Below are 19,515 nucleotides of genomic sequence, written 5' to 3' on the forward strand. Positions count from 1 at the left end.
AGGTGGCAAAATGACTATTTTACCCCTATGCTCGAAAAAATGCTGAAATTAAAATTTTTCACTTCTCAAACTAAAATTATACTCCAAATGATCAATCTTAGTCAAAAATTTCATCCAACACTCACATCTTAACCTCAGGTGACAAAATGACCATTTTACCCCTAGGTCATGAAAATTCCAATTTGACTCCAAATCGGTCCTCGAACTCCGAATCACCATTTTAAGTCATTCTGGGATTTTAAAATTCTCAATTTCATCTTAAAATCTCTATTTGGACTAGGTCGAGGCTTAATTCAACTTAATTGTACCATTTGGTACAATACCATCCTTTAACGATTTTCAAGGTACCTAAGTAAGCAAACATGCATTTTTATGTAGAAATGGCATAATAAACATGTTGTCGAGCTGGGCTTGACATAATAGGTTTGCATTCATGAAAATATTACTTTTTTTAAAACATAAATGATTACCCCAATAATAGGATTTATTCGTTAAATTTGTGAAAGTAAGTTTCTTGGATAATTCCCTAGGTGAAAGACTATCCTTGGATCCCACCAGTATGATGGGCATATCCGGGAAATATCCTCAATAAAAGGTTTTCATCTGACACTATTTAGATTTTATATCATGCATTTCGTAAGCGCATCATGTACACGCCACACTCGTAAAACCAAATAAAATATTTTAATTTGCTAATAAAATAAAGGATAAAGTAAATAAATGATAATTAAGAAAACATTATGAAATAAATTTAAGAATTAAGGCTCCAATAGGATAACCTACAATTAAGTGATACTGTTCATGGAACTGGCATCACGGGGGTGTTAATCCTTCCTTGTGCATAACCGTACTCTTAAACCCAACTTTAAAAAATCGTAGACCAGTTTATTATTCTTTTGATGGACTTAAAATTAATTTAGGTCTTTGTCGATTAAAATCGAGTCAATAAGTGGCCAATCGCACTTCGAAAAAAAGATTAGTGGCAACTCTTTAAATTCCCATGTCTAGCGGTCGAGTTCGCGGACCCGCAGGTTACGACACCTTTTTTCTTTTATAGACTCCTTTTTATTTTTTAAAAAATTTAATTAAAATTAAATTATTATTAAGAGTCCATTTAGGTCATCCACAAAGAGTTATAGTTGTATCATGCTTTTCCAATAATTATCTAAATTATAATTAAATAATAAACAAATTATTTATTTAATTATAACTATTTATCCATGTCAAAATACGATTCCTCATTGCATGATCATTCTATTTTATTATTATCCATTTTTAATTAAAAAAATTAATAATACAATAAAAGAATCCTAATCAAACATGGAGTCTTATAATTTATCAATAAATTATAATTAATTATAAATAAAAAAACAAACAATTTAATTCTTTAATTATAATTAAAATCCTCCAATATTATTTTATTTAAGACAATAATTATCTTAACAAATATTTCTCATTTTAAAACAACTCTTGCCTTAAAAATATTTATTTATTAAGACAATTTTTTACTTATCAAAAATAATGTAATTAAGACAACTCTTGTCTCTATACTGTGGCCTAAATTAAGACAACTCGTATCTTAATTAAAACAACATATGTACCTTGTGTAAATTAAGACAACTCTTGTCTTAATTAAGGCAACATCTAAAGTTACCATTTTTAAACATTAATTTAATCAATTAAAAAATACATTTATTCCATCTTAAACAAGTTGAATTCTATGAAGCTAAGTGGGAAATCAATTTGGATGTAAATATTTTAAGCTCCAATAAACTTAAAATTATTCTTAATCTCATTAAGATAATTCAAGTTTATTAACTATGGAATGATTTACCATATATAGATTCATGGTTGCATTATTAGATTATCTACAATTACAAGAAATAGTCCAATATTAATATTTAATATTGGTTTTCTAATTGCAAACTTTATATTGTGAATCCTCATAACCATCCAATGAAAAAAAGTGAAATTACTATTTTACCTTTTATGTCAATTTTGTCCCTTAGTCATCAAGATATGATGAGTAGCTAATTCTTCAATCCACTAAGCCTATATTAATCATCAATATTTCTAAATCACTAGAAGTGATGTTAATGTTATGAACTTCACTTTTTGGATATATGTTCCCTGATGCTTACCTCGATTATAATCCCAACATGTGGGGTCTAGATCAATGCTATATAATGATCATGCCCATGGCATATTAAAAATTATAAGGAGACAAAACATAAGTTCACTATCCATTAGGATTATGGTTCTACCATAAGCGGATGTATAGGTGTGGGATTAAGGTTTAAGTAACGGTCAAACTTAAACTTGATTCTCACGTAATTCCAGTTCAAATTATAGTATCATTACTCGAAGTTAACTACTTCGATGATTTGAGACTCATCATTCCCTTGAAGTGAATCACATTCCTTACGTTGGAAGTAATCTTGACACTACAGTCTTAACATAATAAAGTGACCAACTTTATTATATGACTATGAATAATTTTAGATTTACTTAAAATACATGTCTCTTATGTATGACTCTTCATACAAATGAATTTTAATATCTTAATAGAATCTTGGCACTTTTATAACTAGATAATATGCTTACTTAAAACAAACTCTTTATCTTATTATCAAAATGTACTTTTATTCCAAATAAAATAAATAAAAATAAACATGAGAATATACTTGATTTTTAAAGCGCCATATTCTCAAATTCCTAACAAAAAATTCATGTGAAATCCTAAGACTAAGATTTCCCTTAGCAATAATAGAATTAACTACATTCATTCCTTCACATCCACCCTGATTACAACCTTTCGGACATAATGAATTTGTTAAAGCCACTTTATTGGAAACATAATTGCTATCCAAATTCACCCCTATCCCATTAATGTTATTTAATTTTTTAAATTTTTTTTTAAAATATACAATCAAATTTGATCACAACCTCTCCAACATTTGAATTTTGAAGAAATTCCATATCTTTTTGACTCTTCGGTGAATCAGATTTACCTTTTGAAATTGCCACGTTGGTCCTTCCAATCTTCTTTCGTGTAACAATGTCGTCATTAGAGGCCGAAATCAAATTGTTTGAATATTTTTGCAAGTTGCACAACCTCCATTATAGTGCCTCACATAGTAACACTTTCCTTACTGATCTTTAATCCAATGTAATGAAGAATTTACTTAATGTCTTCACCTTCACTAAGACCATCCCATGGCTAAAATAACTCATACTCAAAGTCTCTTTATCTAAATTCACAAATTGGCCCCATCCACCACCAACAGCTTTGAATAAATTGAAATGCCAAACATGAATCTGAACTTCTTCAGCTTTCACCCAACACAAGTATTCTGATTTATCTTGACAAATCTCATAAAGAACAAGACTAGAAAAGCAACCTTGAAAACAGTCAAAATAGTAAGCAAGAAACACCTTTATTTCCTCCCTATTGTGGAATGTGATAATCACACGGAGACCCTTAACTGTCATAATCTGAACCTCAGCACCCTTTTCGATTAGCTCTTGTTCCACCTTTTGGATGCAAAATCCTTAATGTAAAAAGCCAGTTGCACTCATATCCAGTCATTCCCAATTAGATTTAGAAATAAATACTTGAATACCTTTTGAACCGTTTCAATTTTACCAACGTTAACGGTCTACTTTGTAATTTCACCAACCATTGAAATTTGCTTTCCCTTTGAATCATCTTTTTTCCCTTTCAAACCAATAAGTGCTTCTTTAAATGTGTACTAATTTGACTATGAAGACAACCTATGATTATCATGAATGAAACTTTTTTTCATTCCTACTTCAAAGGCTTTCTTGATAATGATTCTCTTGCCAGAGAGCACCATGTTGGAAGAATGATTGAAATATGGTTTAGCAGCGAAGTATCGAGACTTTTAGCTAAAGGTTGAAGGCTATTAGTGTTAGGTGCTTGAAAGACACTATAAGGAGTCATTTTAATAAGTTTAGTTTTTTGAGTCTTTGCTATACGGTAGTCATCTGTGTCGTTTCATTTTCTTTGGTGTATGAAGCACAACTGTTGTTGTCGTTTTGATGCAAGTCTGTTGTCTTCTTTGATTTTCTATTTTAGTTACCATTGAGCTACTCAATAATCGATGTTGGTTCAGTGTTTGATCCTATTTTCTAGTGTTATGATACCGATGCCAAATCTAAGCTTGTTAGTCTTTGATTTTTTAAATCCTTGTATAAATAATGGAATGAAATTTAAAACGCGGTGAAAAGATTTTCATTTTCCCGAAAAGCTTGTTTATGTTGAGCTTTATTATTCTCCAAATATTTTTTCTTCATTTTTCTGAGATTTTGTACTGAAACTCAACATGGTATTAGAGCGTTTCTTCTTGAGGGATTTGTGAGTTAAAATTTCTTTTCTTAAAAGTGTTAGATCTTTGCTTCTTCTTCAGTCGATGGCTATTGTAGGGTTTTTAGCGTCAACTCTTCTAGTGTTTACTGACTCAAACTATTAGATTTGGGCAATAGAGATGAGGACCTATCTGAAAGCTTATGATCTGTGGGAAGTTGTTGAATCCGGTGAGGAACCAGTTCAAAGGCAGGCAAATCCAACCTTGGCGCAAATCAAACAATATAGTAAGGAGGTAGCTAAGAGCTATAAAGCCTTATCATGCCTTCAATCTGCTGTTTCAGATACTATTTTCGCTAAAATAATTAATTTTGATGATCCAAAGTCTGTTTGGAATGCATTGAAAGAGGAGTTTTAAGGTGTTGGCTCCATTAGTTTTTGATGATAATAAAACAGTCTCATTCATTTGTGTCTAATATTTCTAATTGAGTGTGCAGGAGAAAAATTATATGCAAATATATAATCAATCATTCAAATGCACATATCAAAGAGCATAGGAATAAGGAAGTCACAATTGATCAACAAGACTGAAGCCCCTTAGTCAGTTAATGAAGAGTTAGTCAGCTAAGATTTAAATCAAAAGTTGGTGGGCTAAAGAGAGTTGAAAAACAGAACCAACTTAGTCGATCAAGGAATGAATTAGTCGATTAAGTGCACACTGCCAGAACTACCAAAAATTGGGAACATAAGACAGAGACGACTTAGTCGACTAAGAGCATTGTGCCAAAAATTTTGAATTGTGCACTAGAAGATAGATTAACGGCCAGAATTGCTACTAAATTGTCCCCAACGGTCAAAAACTGTTTAACTCACATAAGAGCTGATTTTCCAAGGATAAAAGAAGGTTCCAACGGCTAAAAATAAAATGGAAGGCTTCCAAGAACACATAAAAGAGCTGAAAACTAGAAAACACTTGTTGTTCATTTACTGCACTCAACTCCCATATTTGTAATTGTGATCTGCACTTCACTTGTACCACTTAGATCAATCGTGTGATCGTAGGTACACTCTTATTACTTCTCCTCTTGTGTTCTTAAAGTGAGGGAGTCACTCTAAGGGATTTATTCAAGCTTGGATTGCTTGATTGAGTGTATAGGCTCTAACTTAGCCTTGAAAAGTTAGTTGTTGGGTTTTGGTTGATCCCGTGAAAAACCATTGTTATAGGTTGTGGTTGAGCCTTTGAAAAACCACTTTGAGTTTTGGTTGAGCCCGTGAAAAACCATTGTTGTAGGTTGTGGTTGAGCCTTTGAAAAACTACTTTGGGTTTTGGTTGAGCTCGTGAAAAACGATTGTGAAAGGTTGTGGTTGAGCCTTTGAAAAACCACTTTGGGTTTTAGTTGATCCTGGTAAAAACAATTATGAAAAGTTTTGGCTAAACCTAGTAAAAGCCATTGTAAATTTTGGTGAAAGCTTGTGAATTTCACCGGTTCATAGTGGATTAGCTTGAAAAATCCTTGGTTGGATAATCAAGGTAGTGGATGCAGGTTTTGGACCGAACCACTCTAAATTTATTCGCATTGTCTACTCTGTTTTTATTTTCATTGCTTTTTAAATTAGTTCTTCAACTTGTCAAGAGCCAAGAAGTGTTATTCACCCTCCCTCTAACACATCTATTTGGGACCAACAAGTGGTATCAGAGCTAGTTCCCTGTTATTAAGGTCTAACACCCTTTGGGAGGATCTTAATGGCTCTACAAAAATCAGTGGTTGTTGAGGGATAATCAATAAACAGACCACCTCTATTTGATGGTTCTAATTATCCTTATTGGAGTACTAAGATGTCAATATATATTAGAGCAATTGATTATGAGATGTGGGATGTCATAACTGATGGAACATTCATTCCCTCAACTCTAAATGTAGTGACAAGTAAGATGATCCCAAAGCCAAGGTCTGAATGGACTGAGGCTGAAACTAAGAAAGTCCAAACAAATTTTAAGGCTATCAATACATTGCATTGTTCCTTGACTCCCACCGAAATCAACAAAGTATCAAGTTTACAATAGTTAAACAAGTGTGGGATAAACTTAGAATTATCCATGAAGGGACTTCTCAAGTCAAGGAGTCCAAGATGGCCCTATTGACCCATAATTATGAAATGTTTAAGATGGAGCCTGGTGAAGATATTACCAACATGTTAGATAGATTCACAAACATCACAAACAAACTTAGTCAGTTAGGCAAACTAATACCCGGGCATGAGATTGTTAAAAGACTTTTCAGAAGCCTACCAAAAACTTGGAAGCCTAAAGTGACTGCAATCCAAGAAGCCAAGGACCTAAATGTTATTACACTAGATGAGATTTGTGGTTCTCTCTTTATTTATGAGCTAAAACTTAAGGAAGAAGAAGAAGAAGATAGGAAGGAAGCAAAAGAAAAGAAAAAGAGCATTGCACTAAAAGCCAGCATTCTTGAAAAAGAGCTGGAAGAGCTATCCTGTGATGATGATGAAGAGTTAGCATTGGTTGCAAGGAAATTCAGGAAGCTTATGGGCAAAAGAAATCGAAGATTGGCTAGAAAAGGGTTTAGAAAAGATCAAGGTTCTTCATGGCGAACTAGAAACAAAGATGACTCCAACAAAAAGGATGAGCTAACCTGCTTCGAATGCAAGAAGCCTAGACATTTTAGGTTCGAATGCCCATTGATGAAAATTGATATTCCAAAGAAAAACAAGAAATCAAAGAAGGCAAGGGTGGCAGCTGCTTGGTCAGATAGTGACACATCATGTTCTGAAAGTGAGGAAGAAAAAGCTGAGGAAAGAGCAAATTTATGTTTGATGGCACAGGATGATGAAACCGAGGTATCCTCATCTCCCTGTAATATTTTTATTGATGATTTACAAGATGGGTATGAGTGCCTTTATGATGAATTTGAAAAACTCTTTTCAAAATACAAGATTTTAAAGAAAAATACTGCATCTCTTCAAAAATGATTTAGAAAAGATAAGAGAAGAGTTTAATTCTGTTTTTGAGCAAAAAACTTTTTTGCAAGTTGAGTTAGAACACTCAAAAACAGATTTTGAAGTTTTAAAATTAGAGCTGGACAATAAATTTGAAGCTTTGCAAAAAACACTTGTTTTAAACACAACTCTTAAAAGTTTGAAAAATGAAACTTCAAAAAGAAATGTATACTACAAGAAAAATTCTGCTAATGCACTATCTAGATGTTATATTTGTAATAGAATTGGTCATTTATCATATGATTGCTTTAAGAAAAGAAGCACGCAGAAAATAAGAAAAATATGGGTTCCAAAAAGATCTTATATTACAACTAACAATCAAGGACCCATCAAGGTATGGGTACCTATAAAGAAAAACTGAAAATCTATCTTGTAGGTTGAACTGCACTTAAAGGAAACATGTTCAAGAGCTCAACTCAAGAAGAAGCAGCCTTAGTATATGGACAGTGGCTGCTCAAGGCACATGACAGGAGATGAAATGCTATTTGCTAAACTGGACAAAAGAAAAGGAGGGACCCTATCCTTTGGTGATGATTCAAAAGGTAAAATTCATGGTATAGGAACGGTTGGTAAGAACTCCCAAACTCAAATCAGTCATGTGTTATTAGTTAAAGGCTTGAAACATAATTTATTGAGCATTAGTCAATTGTGTGATAAAGGATTTAAAGTATGTTTTGATTCAAATAAGTGTGAAGTGATAGATATAAGCACTAATAAAGTCTCATTTATAGGAAAAAGATTAAAGAATATGTATGTTGTATTTCTTTAAGATCTTGAAATGAATTGTGAAATGTGTTTAGTGGCAAATGCTGAAAATGATAGTTGGTTATGGCATAGGAGATTAGGACATGTGAGTATACATACTATGTCAAAATTAATTAAGAAAAATCTAGTGTTGGACTATCGGATATAAAATTTGAAAATGATAAAATATGTGATGCTTGTCAACTAGGAAAACAAGTTAGAACATCCTTTAAGACCAAGAAGATTGTGTCAACCTCTAGACCACTTGAATTGCTACACATTGATCTATTTGGTCCAATAAGTACAACTAGTCTAGGAGAAAAATCTTATGGCTTTGTAATAGTTGATGACTACTCTAGGTACACTTTGGTTTATTTTCTTGCTCATAAAAATGATGCTCTACCAGCATTTTTAAGTCATTGTAGGAAAATTGAGAATGAAAAAGGACTAGCCATAGTTAGTATTAGGAGTGATCATGGAGGAGAGTTTGAAAGTGATGAATTTGAGAAATTTTGCAATGAAAAAGGGTTGGATCATAATTTTTCTGCACCTAGAACACCCCAGCAAAATGGAGTTGTGGAAAGAAAAAACTGAACCTTAAAAAAAATGGCTAGAACTATGCTATGTGAGAATAACCTACCAAATATTTTTAGGTTGAGGCAGTGAACACAACAGCGTATATACTTAATAGAGTCTCAATTAGAGCTATGATATCGAAGACTCCATATGAATTTTACAAGGGTAGGAAACCAAATATTTCACACCTTAGGAGTTTTGGTTGTAAATGTTTTGTGTTAAATAATGGAAAACAGTCCTTAGGTAAGTTTGATGCAAAGAGTGATGAGGCAATATTTTTAGGATATGCATTAAATTCAAAGGTTTATAGAGTTTTCAACAAAAGAACTTTAACTGTTGAACAATCAATCCATGTTGTTTTTTATGAGTCCAATGCATTATAAAAGGAAATTCATGCTGATGATGATGATGTAGAGATCTTAGAAAAGCAAATGGAAGAAATGAGCTTAGAGAACAATAAGAATAATGAAGAAAGCTCACCTAGAAGAGAAAATGAAACTCCACCTCTAGAAAATTCGCAAAGAATAGAAATTCAACATAGTGATCTTCTAAGAAGTTGGAGATATGCAAAAGACCATCCACAAGAACAAATCATAAGTGACATTTCTCAAAGAGTTAAGACTAGGAGAGAAACAAGAGAGACTTGTGAGTTTTCAGCTTTCATATCTCAAATTGAGCCTAAGACATTTAAGGAAGTAGAAAAAGAGGAAAGCTGGATATTGGCCATGCAAAAGGAACTTGATTAATTCAAATGAAATCGTGTGTGGTCATTAGTCTCTAAGCCTTTAAACCACCCTATTGTTGGAACAAAATGGGTGTTTAGAAATAAGGTAGATGAACAAGGAAATGTAGTTAGAAATAAAGCTATGTTAGTAGCCCAATGATACAACCAAGAGGAAGGAACTGACTATGATGAAACCTTTGCACCAGTTACTAGAATTGAAGCCATAAAGTTGTTGCTTGCTTTTGCATGCTTTATGAATTTTAAATTGTACCAAATGGATGTAAATAGTGCATTTTTAAATGGATTCATGCAAGAGGAAGTGTATGTTGAACAACCACCAAGATTTGAAGACTTTGAAAAACCGGATCATGTTTTCAAACTTCATAAAGCCTTGTATGGATTGAAACAAGCTTCTAGAGCTTGGTATGAAAGGCTTTCAAAATTTCTGGTTGAAAAAGGATATGTTAGAGGTAGCATTGATTCTACATTGTTTATTAAAAGATACTTAAAGGATTTAATTGTTGTTCAAATTTATGTGGATGACATTGTATTTGGTGCAACTAATGAGGCTTTATGCAAGAACTTTGCTGAAGAGATGTAGGGTGAATTTGAGATGAGCATGATGGGAGAGTTAAAGTATTTTCTTGGGCTTCAAATCAAACAAAGTGAGAAAGGAATCTTCACCAACCAAGAAAGATACATTTAAGACATGCTCAAAAGGTTTGATCTGCTAAGGCTGAAATCAATTTGTACACCAATGAGTCCATCCACCAGACTTGATTTAGATGAAAAAGGAAAGGATGTTGATCAAAAGCTCTATAGAGGTATGATCGGATCACTTCTTTATTTAATAGCCAGTAGGCCTGATATACAATTCAATGTGTGTTTATGTGCTCGTTTTCAATCTCAACCCAAAGAATCACACATGACTGCTGTTAAAAGAATTTTTAGATACCTCATATACATAAACGTTTGACATATGGTACCTTAGAGAATCATCTTTTAGCTTAGTTAAATATTCATATGCTAATTTTACTGGTAGCAAAACAGATAGAAAGAATACCAGTGGAACCTGCCAGTTTCTAGGTAGTATTCTTGTGTCATGGTCAAGCAAAAAAACAAAATTCAGTAGCTCTGCCTACAGCTGAAGCAGAATATGTGTCTCTAAGCAGCTGTTGTGCTCAAATCTTGTGGATTAAACAACTAAATGATTATGGAATGTCAATGAATAACATATCGATATATTGTGATAATACAAGTGCAATCAACATTTCAAAAAATCTTGTGTAGCATTCTAGGACTAAGCATATTGAGATTAGGCACCATTTTGTTAGAGACCGTGTAGTGAAGGGTGATATTAAAATTGAGTCTGTGAATAGTTTTGCATCAATTAGCTGACATCTTTACTAAACCTCTAAATGAAAATAGATTTTGTGAGATTAGAAGGAATTTAAGGATGATTAATATGCAGGAGTTATAGGTAAATTTTTGACTCATACACATAAAACAGAAGGCACTTAGTCGACTAAAGAGAATCTTAGTCAACTAAGAGTGTTCTGTCATCTTAAATAATAAGACTCATTCAGTTAAATGAAGAAGGAATAAAATAATGAAAAGAATGTGTTTAACGGGGTAATAAAGAAAAAAGAAAAACCACCCAGGAAAATAACCAAGTTTAGAGGGAATTTTTTAAATTTTGAACAATAGAAAAACTAACAGCATTTAAAGGGAAGTCAGACAGTTTTTGGAGAGATTAAACTGCCTATTAACCCATTTCCTCTACATCTTCTCCTCTGAAACCGACTCACACAAAAACAAAACCTTGTATTGAAAATCTTCCAAACCAAATGGCAAAAACCTCTTATAGTAAAGAGATTATTGAGAAGAAGAAAGGTAAATGGCCACTGGAAGAAGGCACGGAAGCAGAAATACGAAAAAAGAAACAGAAAATTGGGTCTGCTTTAATGAGTGAAAAATCTAGGAAATCGCATAAGGAAAAGGAGTAGAAAACAGAAAAGAAGAAAGGAAAAGGAAAATCATCTAAGAAAGGTAACATTTCATCCTCCAAGTTTAGGAATAAAGCCCATGAAGATAGATACAGAAAATTAGAGAATGCCCTTATCACTTGTGGTAAATTCATTGACTGTGAGAATTTTAATGAAATTTCAAAAATTCAAACAAGCTTATCGGATTATTTTGAGGAATTAAAACTGAAGGACTTCAATACATTTAAGAATCGATCCTACATTGCTAGTTTAGTTAAAGAATTTTATGCAAGTATTGCACTAGACAAGGATGAACTAGAGGAGCCTAATGAGTATATTGAGGATAGTCTGAATGTCTTTTTGAATGGAAATGAATTTGCTATTACTGCTACAGATTTAAGGAACCTACTCAAAATCGAATGTAAGGAAGGTGAGTTTGAGTTCTAAAAAAATTATGACCCCTCATCCCTGTGGGAAATTATCACCGGGAATAAAGAAAAATACTCCTTCAAAAGTAATGTCGGCCTTATTATAAGTCCTCAAATTAGGGTTTTGCATTACTTTGTTGCTCTGAACATTCATGGCAGGAGTGGAAGTTTTAGCTACATTAGCCTCCAAGATCTATGGCTAATGGAGCACGCATTTAGTGGTGTTTCACTTAACCTGTGCAAATTTATGATTGAGAGAATAAGAGGAACATGTAGACTAGAGAAAATAAATTTGCTTTATAGAAATATCATCACATCTTTGGTGCAAAAGAAAGGTATTTGGAGCTCTAGGTATGAAGCAGATAAAGTAAAAAGTAGAGACCAAGCCATTTACCTTGGAAGTTTGCCTAAAATGGGGTATAAGCTAGATGGAAAAACCTTTGTTAAAATCCCCAAGGTTGCTTCCAGAAAAGAAACTTCTCTACCTACACATACTGAAGCATCCTCATCTCAATTCTCTAATGAAATGCTGTTTAACCTGCTCATGAGAATTGATGGAAAGTTGACTGACCAAGGGGCAAGAATTCAAAAAATTGAAGAAAGGTTAACAAAAATGGAAAGCAAAATGAAAGGAAAAGGAAAAATGCCATCTGAATCTACTATTGCAGATACCTCTACAACTCCTAGCTCAGCACCAGCAAGGGAAGCTGCTGAAGGCCTTACCTTCCCAGTTGAGAGTTCTAGATGTCCTACTCCTTAGGATAAATATGCTGAACCAATGATTGACCTTGAAGTTGAGCTTGAAAAGGAAAATGGATCAGATAAGGGAAGTGAAGTTCTTGGATCTCTTGATGGCACCTCTTCACCTATTCAAGATCCATAACCAAAACCTCAACCATCTCCTCCACATTTTGAAGAGGTTTCAATCATGGTCTTTTTCATCAAATGGTTCATGGGGAGAAAGTTGAGAAAGAAGCAACTCAAGCAAAAACACAGCAAGCCACATCTGCACCAGCACAAACAGCAGAGAAGTAGACTGGGAAAGGAAAAGAGAAAACTACTGCAGCACCACAGACTAAACCAAAACCACTTGGTAAAGGCATCAAGAGAATGGTAACCAAGACAAAATTCCTTAAAAGAAGAGAATCCTCCAAAATTGCTGAAAAGGCTAAACCAGCAACTATATTTTCTCCTCAAGAACCTTAGGAAGTTTCTGACAAATCCTCACATGAACCTTCACCACAAAAGTCACCACCAGAACCTTCTCTTGAACCCCTAAATGTCAAATATTTCACTGATGATGAATTCTCTCCCTCATTCTCTTCATAAGACAATTAAGCATCTTTGAGATTTGATGATGACAAAATGGGGGAAAAGTGGAAAGCTAAGGGAAAGGGAAAATAAATTAAAAAAAAATGTTAGGGTAGAGGTACCAGAAACCTAGGAAAAATTTAGGATGTTGAATATGACTAGGTTGTCTATGGTAGTTTGTTGAAAATTGGATACTAATCATTATGCTAAGACACTGTTTATTTATTTTGTTTTGTAATGTGTTGAAAACTTCTGTTGCTAATGATTGATGCTGAAAACATGTTGAGAACTTATTCTGATAATGTACTGAAAACTTATGATATTTTGGTTGGATTGTGATTGAATGAAATGCTAATAAGCTGATGATTGAATATTTAAAGATGTTATTGAGTTTCTGCTTATGCTTTGGTGCTGACATTGAGCTGATATGCTGATAATTAATTATTGATATGATATTGTGAGTAAAATTTGGATGAAAATAAATATGAATGCTGATATTTTTGACTAGATGGTTTATGGCATATAGCTTTGCAATGAACTAAGTCTTAACACAATATGACAGACAGTAAGTTGAAATAGTAATAATGTTCTGTCACTCTGTCACTTACTGCTTATTATTCCATAAGCCTGTATAAATATATTTTGTCATAAATTTGAACCCTTACATGTCATTTTCTGTATGATAAGAATAAAAACATGCTGAAATGAATAATAAAACTATGCATACACTAAGGGGGAGCACACACTTAGGGGGAGCAATCCTCTATTTTCTACAGAACTAAAATGAATAAAAGGACACTGTGCTGTTAATCAAGGAATGTTTTGTCATCATTAAAAAGGGGGAGATTGTTGGCAACATTAGGCTTTGATGATAATAAAACTTTCCCATTCATTTGTGTCTAATATTTCTAATTAAGTGTGCAGGACAAAAATTGTATGCAAATATGTAATCAATCATTCAAATGCACATATCAAAGAGCATAGGAATAAGGAAGTCACAATTGATCAACAAGACTAAAGGCCTTTAGTCGGTTAATGAAGAGTTAGTCAGCTAAGATTTAAATCAAAAGTTGTTGGGCCGAAAAGTGTTGAGAAACAAAATCAACTTAGTAGACCAAGGAATGAGTTAGTCGACTAAGTGCACACTACTAGAACTACCAGAAACTGGGAACAGAAGATAGAGACGACTTAGTCGACTAAGATATCGGGTAGTTGACTAAGAGCATTCTGCCAAAAATTTTGAATTGTGCACTAGAAGACAGATTAACAGGCAGAATTGCTACTAAACTGTCCCCAACGGTCAAAAACTATCTAACTCACATCAGAGCTAATTTTCCAAGTATAAAAGAGGGTTCCAACGGCTAGAAATAAAATGGAAGGCTTCAAAAAACACATAAAAGAGCTAAAAAACCAGAATACACCTACTGCTTATTTACTGCACTCAACTATCATATTTGTAATTGTGATCTGCACCTCATTTGTACCACTTAGATCAACCGTGTGATCATAGGTACACTCTCATTACTTTTCCTCTTGTATTTTTAGAGTGGGGGAGTCACTCTAAGGGATTTATTCAAGCTTGGATTGCTTGATTGAGTGTATAGGTTCTAACTTAGCCTTGAAAAGTTAGTTGTTGGGTTTTGGTTGATCTCGTGAAAAACCATTGTTGTAGGTTGTGGTTGAGCCTTTGAAAAACCACTTTGGGTTTTGGTTGAGCCCGTGAAAAACCATTGTGAAAGGTTGTGGTTGAGCCTTTGAAAAACCACTTTGGGTTTTAGTTGATCTTGGTAAAAACTATTGTGAAAGGTTTTGGCTAAACCTGGTAAAAGCCATTGTAAAGCTTGGTGAAAGCTTGTGAATTTCACCAGTTCATAGTGGATTAGTTTGAAAAATCCTTGGTTGGATAATCAAGGTAATGGATGTAGGTCTTGGACCGAACCACTCTAAATTTCTGCACACTGTCTACTCTATTTTTATTTTCATTGCTTTTTAAATTAGTTCCTTATCTTGTCAAAAGCCAAGAAGTGCTATTCACCCCCCGTCTAGCACATCTATTTGGGACCAACATAAGTAAATGATAGGACTAGAATGATTCAGGTTTTAAATCTGTCTTGAGAATTTGGGCTACTTAGAATGAAAGAGAGTGAAAGTATTCTTGAGTACTCAGATAGAGTGTTAAAGTGGTTAATCAACTAAGATTGTTGGGGGAAGAGGTTATGAAGAGAAGAATAGTAAATAAATTCTTGATTAGTCTTTCAGAGAAATTTGAAGCTAAGATATCTTCTTTGGAGGATTCAAGAGATTTTACTAAGATTTTTGTGATTGAGTTGATAAATGCTTTGTCAGTTCAAGAACAAAGAAGAGCTTTGAAAAATGAGAATGTTGTCGAAATGCTCTAGTAACTAAGATAAAAAACTTGAATATGAAAGCTGGTAGTTCAAAGAAGAATGAAAGTAAAGGAAGCAAGACTAGAAATGATAAGCAAAAGAAACAGAGAGATAGGTTTGATCCTTGTCCTTATTGCAAAAAGAGAAATCATACCAACAAGTATTGTTGGTATCGTCCTAATATGAAATGTAGAGCTTGTCAGCAATTAGGACATCTAGAAAAAGTTTGCAAAGCTAAGAAGTCAGATGCTGAAGGTTAGGCTGCTATAGCAGAAAAGATTGAGGAAAAAGAAATGTTACTGTTTGTTGCCAATCCATTTGAGGAGTCAGGTAACAAAGATGTATGGTTGTTGGATAGTGCCTATTCTCATCTTATGAGTGGTAATAAAAGTTTGTTTATTGATCTGGATACTAGTTTTAGAGCTAGAGTTAAAATTGGAAATGGTGAGTTATTGATTGCTAGAATTAGTACTATAGTAGTTGAGATTGTGTCAAGTATAAAGCATATAGCTAATGTGAGTTATGTACCAGATGCAGATCATAATAGTGTTGGACAGTTAGCTGATTGTCACTATACTTTACTGTTCAAAGATAAGTTCTACACAGTGTTTGACCTAGCTAGTTGTGAGATATTGAATGTAAGGATGAAAAACAATTATTATCATTTGAATTTAAAGGATGCTGAATAATTTGTTATGTATGCTAAGCAAGATTTGTCTGATGTTTGGCACAAATAAATAGGGCATGTAAACTTTGGTTCACTGATAAAAATGTCTTCAAAAGTGATGGTTGATGGTTTGCTTGAAATAGTTAAACCAGACATGTTGTGCAAAGTTTGTTAGTATGGTAAACAATGTAGAAAGCTTTTTCCAAAGGAGAGAAGTTGGAAGGCTAAAAAAAAGCTTGAGTTGATTCATTCAGATGTGTGTAGTCCTATGAAAACCTTGTCATTGAATAATAGTAGATAATATATTCTGTTTATTGATGATTGGTCAAGGTATAGTTGGATTTTTTTCATGAAGCAAAAGTCTTAAGCCTTACAACACTTTTCCAAGTTTAAGGTAATAGTTGAAAACTAGTCTGAGATGAAGATCAAAGCTTTGAAAAGTGACAATGGATCTGAGTCCACTGTTGCTGAGTTTGAAGCATTTCTATCTCAGTTTGGTGTTGAACATCAACTGATTGTTACCTATTCTCCTCAGCAAAATGGTGTGTTAGAGAGAAAGAATAGAACAGTAGTTTAGATGGCAAGGTGTTTACTGTTCCAAAAATGTACCAAGGGTATTTTGGGTAGAAGTAGTTAACATTGCAAAATTATTTGCTTAATAGAACCTACACTAGGGTTTTGAATTTCAAGACTCCTTATGAGATGTGGTTTGAATGTAAACCATCTGCAGCTCATTTGAAAACCTTTGGTTGTGTTTGTTATGCGAAGGTACAAGATGAAAAGAGATCAAAATTGGATGCAAAATCAGTTTTAGCTATTTTTGTTGGTTACAGTGAAAGTTCCAAAGGCTACAAGTTGTATGATGTTAAAACAACGAAGGTTTTTATTAGTGGAGATGTTATGTTTGATGAAGGTTACAACTAGATTTGGGATGTTTCTACTATAGAAAGTTCTAATAAGGTTATTACTAGTAATGGAGATCAATTTGAAGTTGAGATTGATAGTTCTTCTGATATTGAAGATGAAAGAAATGCTGTCAAGGGTACCAAGACTTTGTAAGATTTCTATAGCAAATGCAACTATCTAGTTTTGTTAAAGTCAATACTAATCAAAACTGGAGGAAAGCTATGAATGCAAAAATGAAGATGATAGAGAAGAACAATACTTGGGTTCTTGTTGATAGACCAAATAACCAACATGTTGTTGGGGTAAAGTGGATTTCAAAACTAAGTTGAATCTAGATAAGTCAATCAACAAGTATAAGGCCATATTGGTTGTAAAAGGGTATGCTTAAGCCTATGGTATAGATTATTTTGAAACTTTTGCTCCAGTTTTTATTGCCCTGTCTATTAAGGAAAATTGGAAAATATTCCATTTGGATGTGAAGTTAGCTTTCTCAAATTATGTGGAATAGCTAGAAGGCTATGTGAAGAAGGGTGTAAAAGAGAAAGTTTATAAGTTGATTAAGGCTTTTTATGGTTTGAAACAAACTCCAAGTGCCTGGTATGATCGAATAGATAAGTATTTCAGAACTCAAGGCTTTATCAAGAGCTTTAATGTGCATACATTGTACATTAAGAAGTTAGATGATGCATTGATTCTTATTGTAGCATTGTCTATAGATGATATGTTAATTACTGGTCCTGATATTGCCTATCTTGAAGAATTTAAAGCTCAAATGATGAAGGAGTTTGAATGACAAACTTGGGGATCATGTTTTATTTTTTGGGGATGGAGATTATTCAATTGTTTGATCATATTGTGTTGCATCAAGTAAAATATGCAAGAGATTTGCTGAAGAAGTTTAACATGGATTCTTGTAAAGCTGTAGACACTCTTTTGTCAATAGGAATTAAGCTGATTAAAGAAGATAAGTCTGGATTAGTTGATGGAAAACTACACAGGTGCATGGTAGGTTCTTTGTTGTACTTGTCAACGACAAGGCCAAATATCATGTTTGCAACTAGTCTGCTTTCCAGGTACATGCAATCTCCATCAAATCAACATTTTATTACTGTTAAAAGGATACTTAGGAATGTGAAAGGTACAGTGGATTTTGGTTTGATTTACAAAAGAGCTGAGAGTAGTAAGCTATTGAGATATAGTTATAGTGACTAGGAAGAGTCATTTGAAGACTCAAAGAGCACAAGAGGATATTACTGATATTTTGGTAGTGGAGTTTTCTGCTGGAATTCTAAGAAGCAGGATGTTGTGGCTTAGTCTTCAACTAAAGCTGAGTGTATAGCTTTAGCTACTACAACTAATCAGGTAGTGTAGTTGAGAAAGTTACTTTATGATCTTGGTTTTAAGCAAGATGAAGCTACTATGATTTATGTGGATAATCATTCTTCCATTGCCATTGCTAAAAATCCAGTCCAACATGGGAGGACTAAACATATTAAGGTGAACTATCATGCACTTCAAAAAGCTGTTAAAGAAAAAGAAGCTCAGCTTGTTGTCAGTTAAAATTCTACTACGCAAGTATATGTATCGAATAAATAGTATATAAGCAAGCAAAGTATCGATCTCACAGAGAATTGATCTAAATTTTACAAAGTACTAGAATTAGAACAATTTAATCTCATCCAAATAATCAATATAAAATAACTAAATTAATTAACTAAAAATAATTAACCAAAATTTAAACTAAAAAGAAAAATCAAAATAATAATAACTTGAGTAAAAATCAAATCAAACAAGCCTAGGATTACAATATCCCTCACACTTCATCTAAATCTTAACTCTCTTCCTTGACTTATTTCAATTGGTTGAATTGCTAACCTAAAGTCTTCAATTATTTATAAAGGTCTCCCGACTCATCTTATAAAAATATCTATTTTAACCCAAACACTATATCCTATGTTAATTGAAATTAAAAAAGATTCATTAAATTCAAGTTCTAATCTGGCTACATATGGCCTATAGGTATATCCCTATCCTATACGCAAATCAATTAATATGATCATATACTATCCTTATTTTAGTCTACACTAAACTCCCTTTCCCAAGTTTGCTTAGGTTCTTAGATCAATTTTATTAGTGATCAAGCATTTAAAAGCATTAGGAAAAAATTGGAATAAACAATTCAAATCCCATTAAAGATAAACAAGAAAGAGATTAAAAATTTAGATTACATGTGAGTTCAACTGCAATCCTAGAGAAAGAGAATTAGCTACTTATAATATCTTATAAAAACTTCATCTAATGAAAATTAGCCATTAATCCAAGTCAAAGAAAATAAAAAAAAAACATAAAAGTAGAGAGAGAAAATTAATAATTGAAGCTTTGTGATCTTGATTCTCCTTCCAATTCTTTTTGCATTCTTGCTTTGTTTTTTGCTTTTTTTCT

The sequence above is a fragment of the Theobroma cacao genome, chromosome 3 (assembly GCF_053813885.1).
Source record: "Theobroma cacao isolate CCN51 chromosome 3, ASM5381388v1, whole genome shotgun sequence".
Classification (NCBI taxonomy): domain Eukaryota; kingdom Viridiplantae; phylum Streptophyta; class Magnoliopsida; order Malvales; family Malvaceae; genus Theobroma; species Theobroma cacao.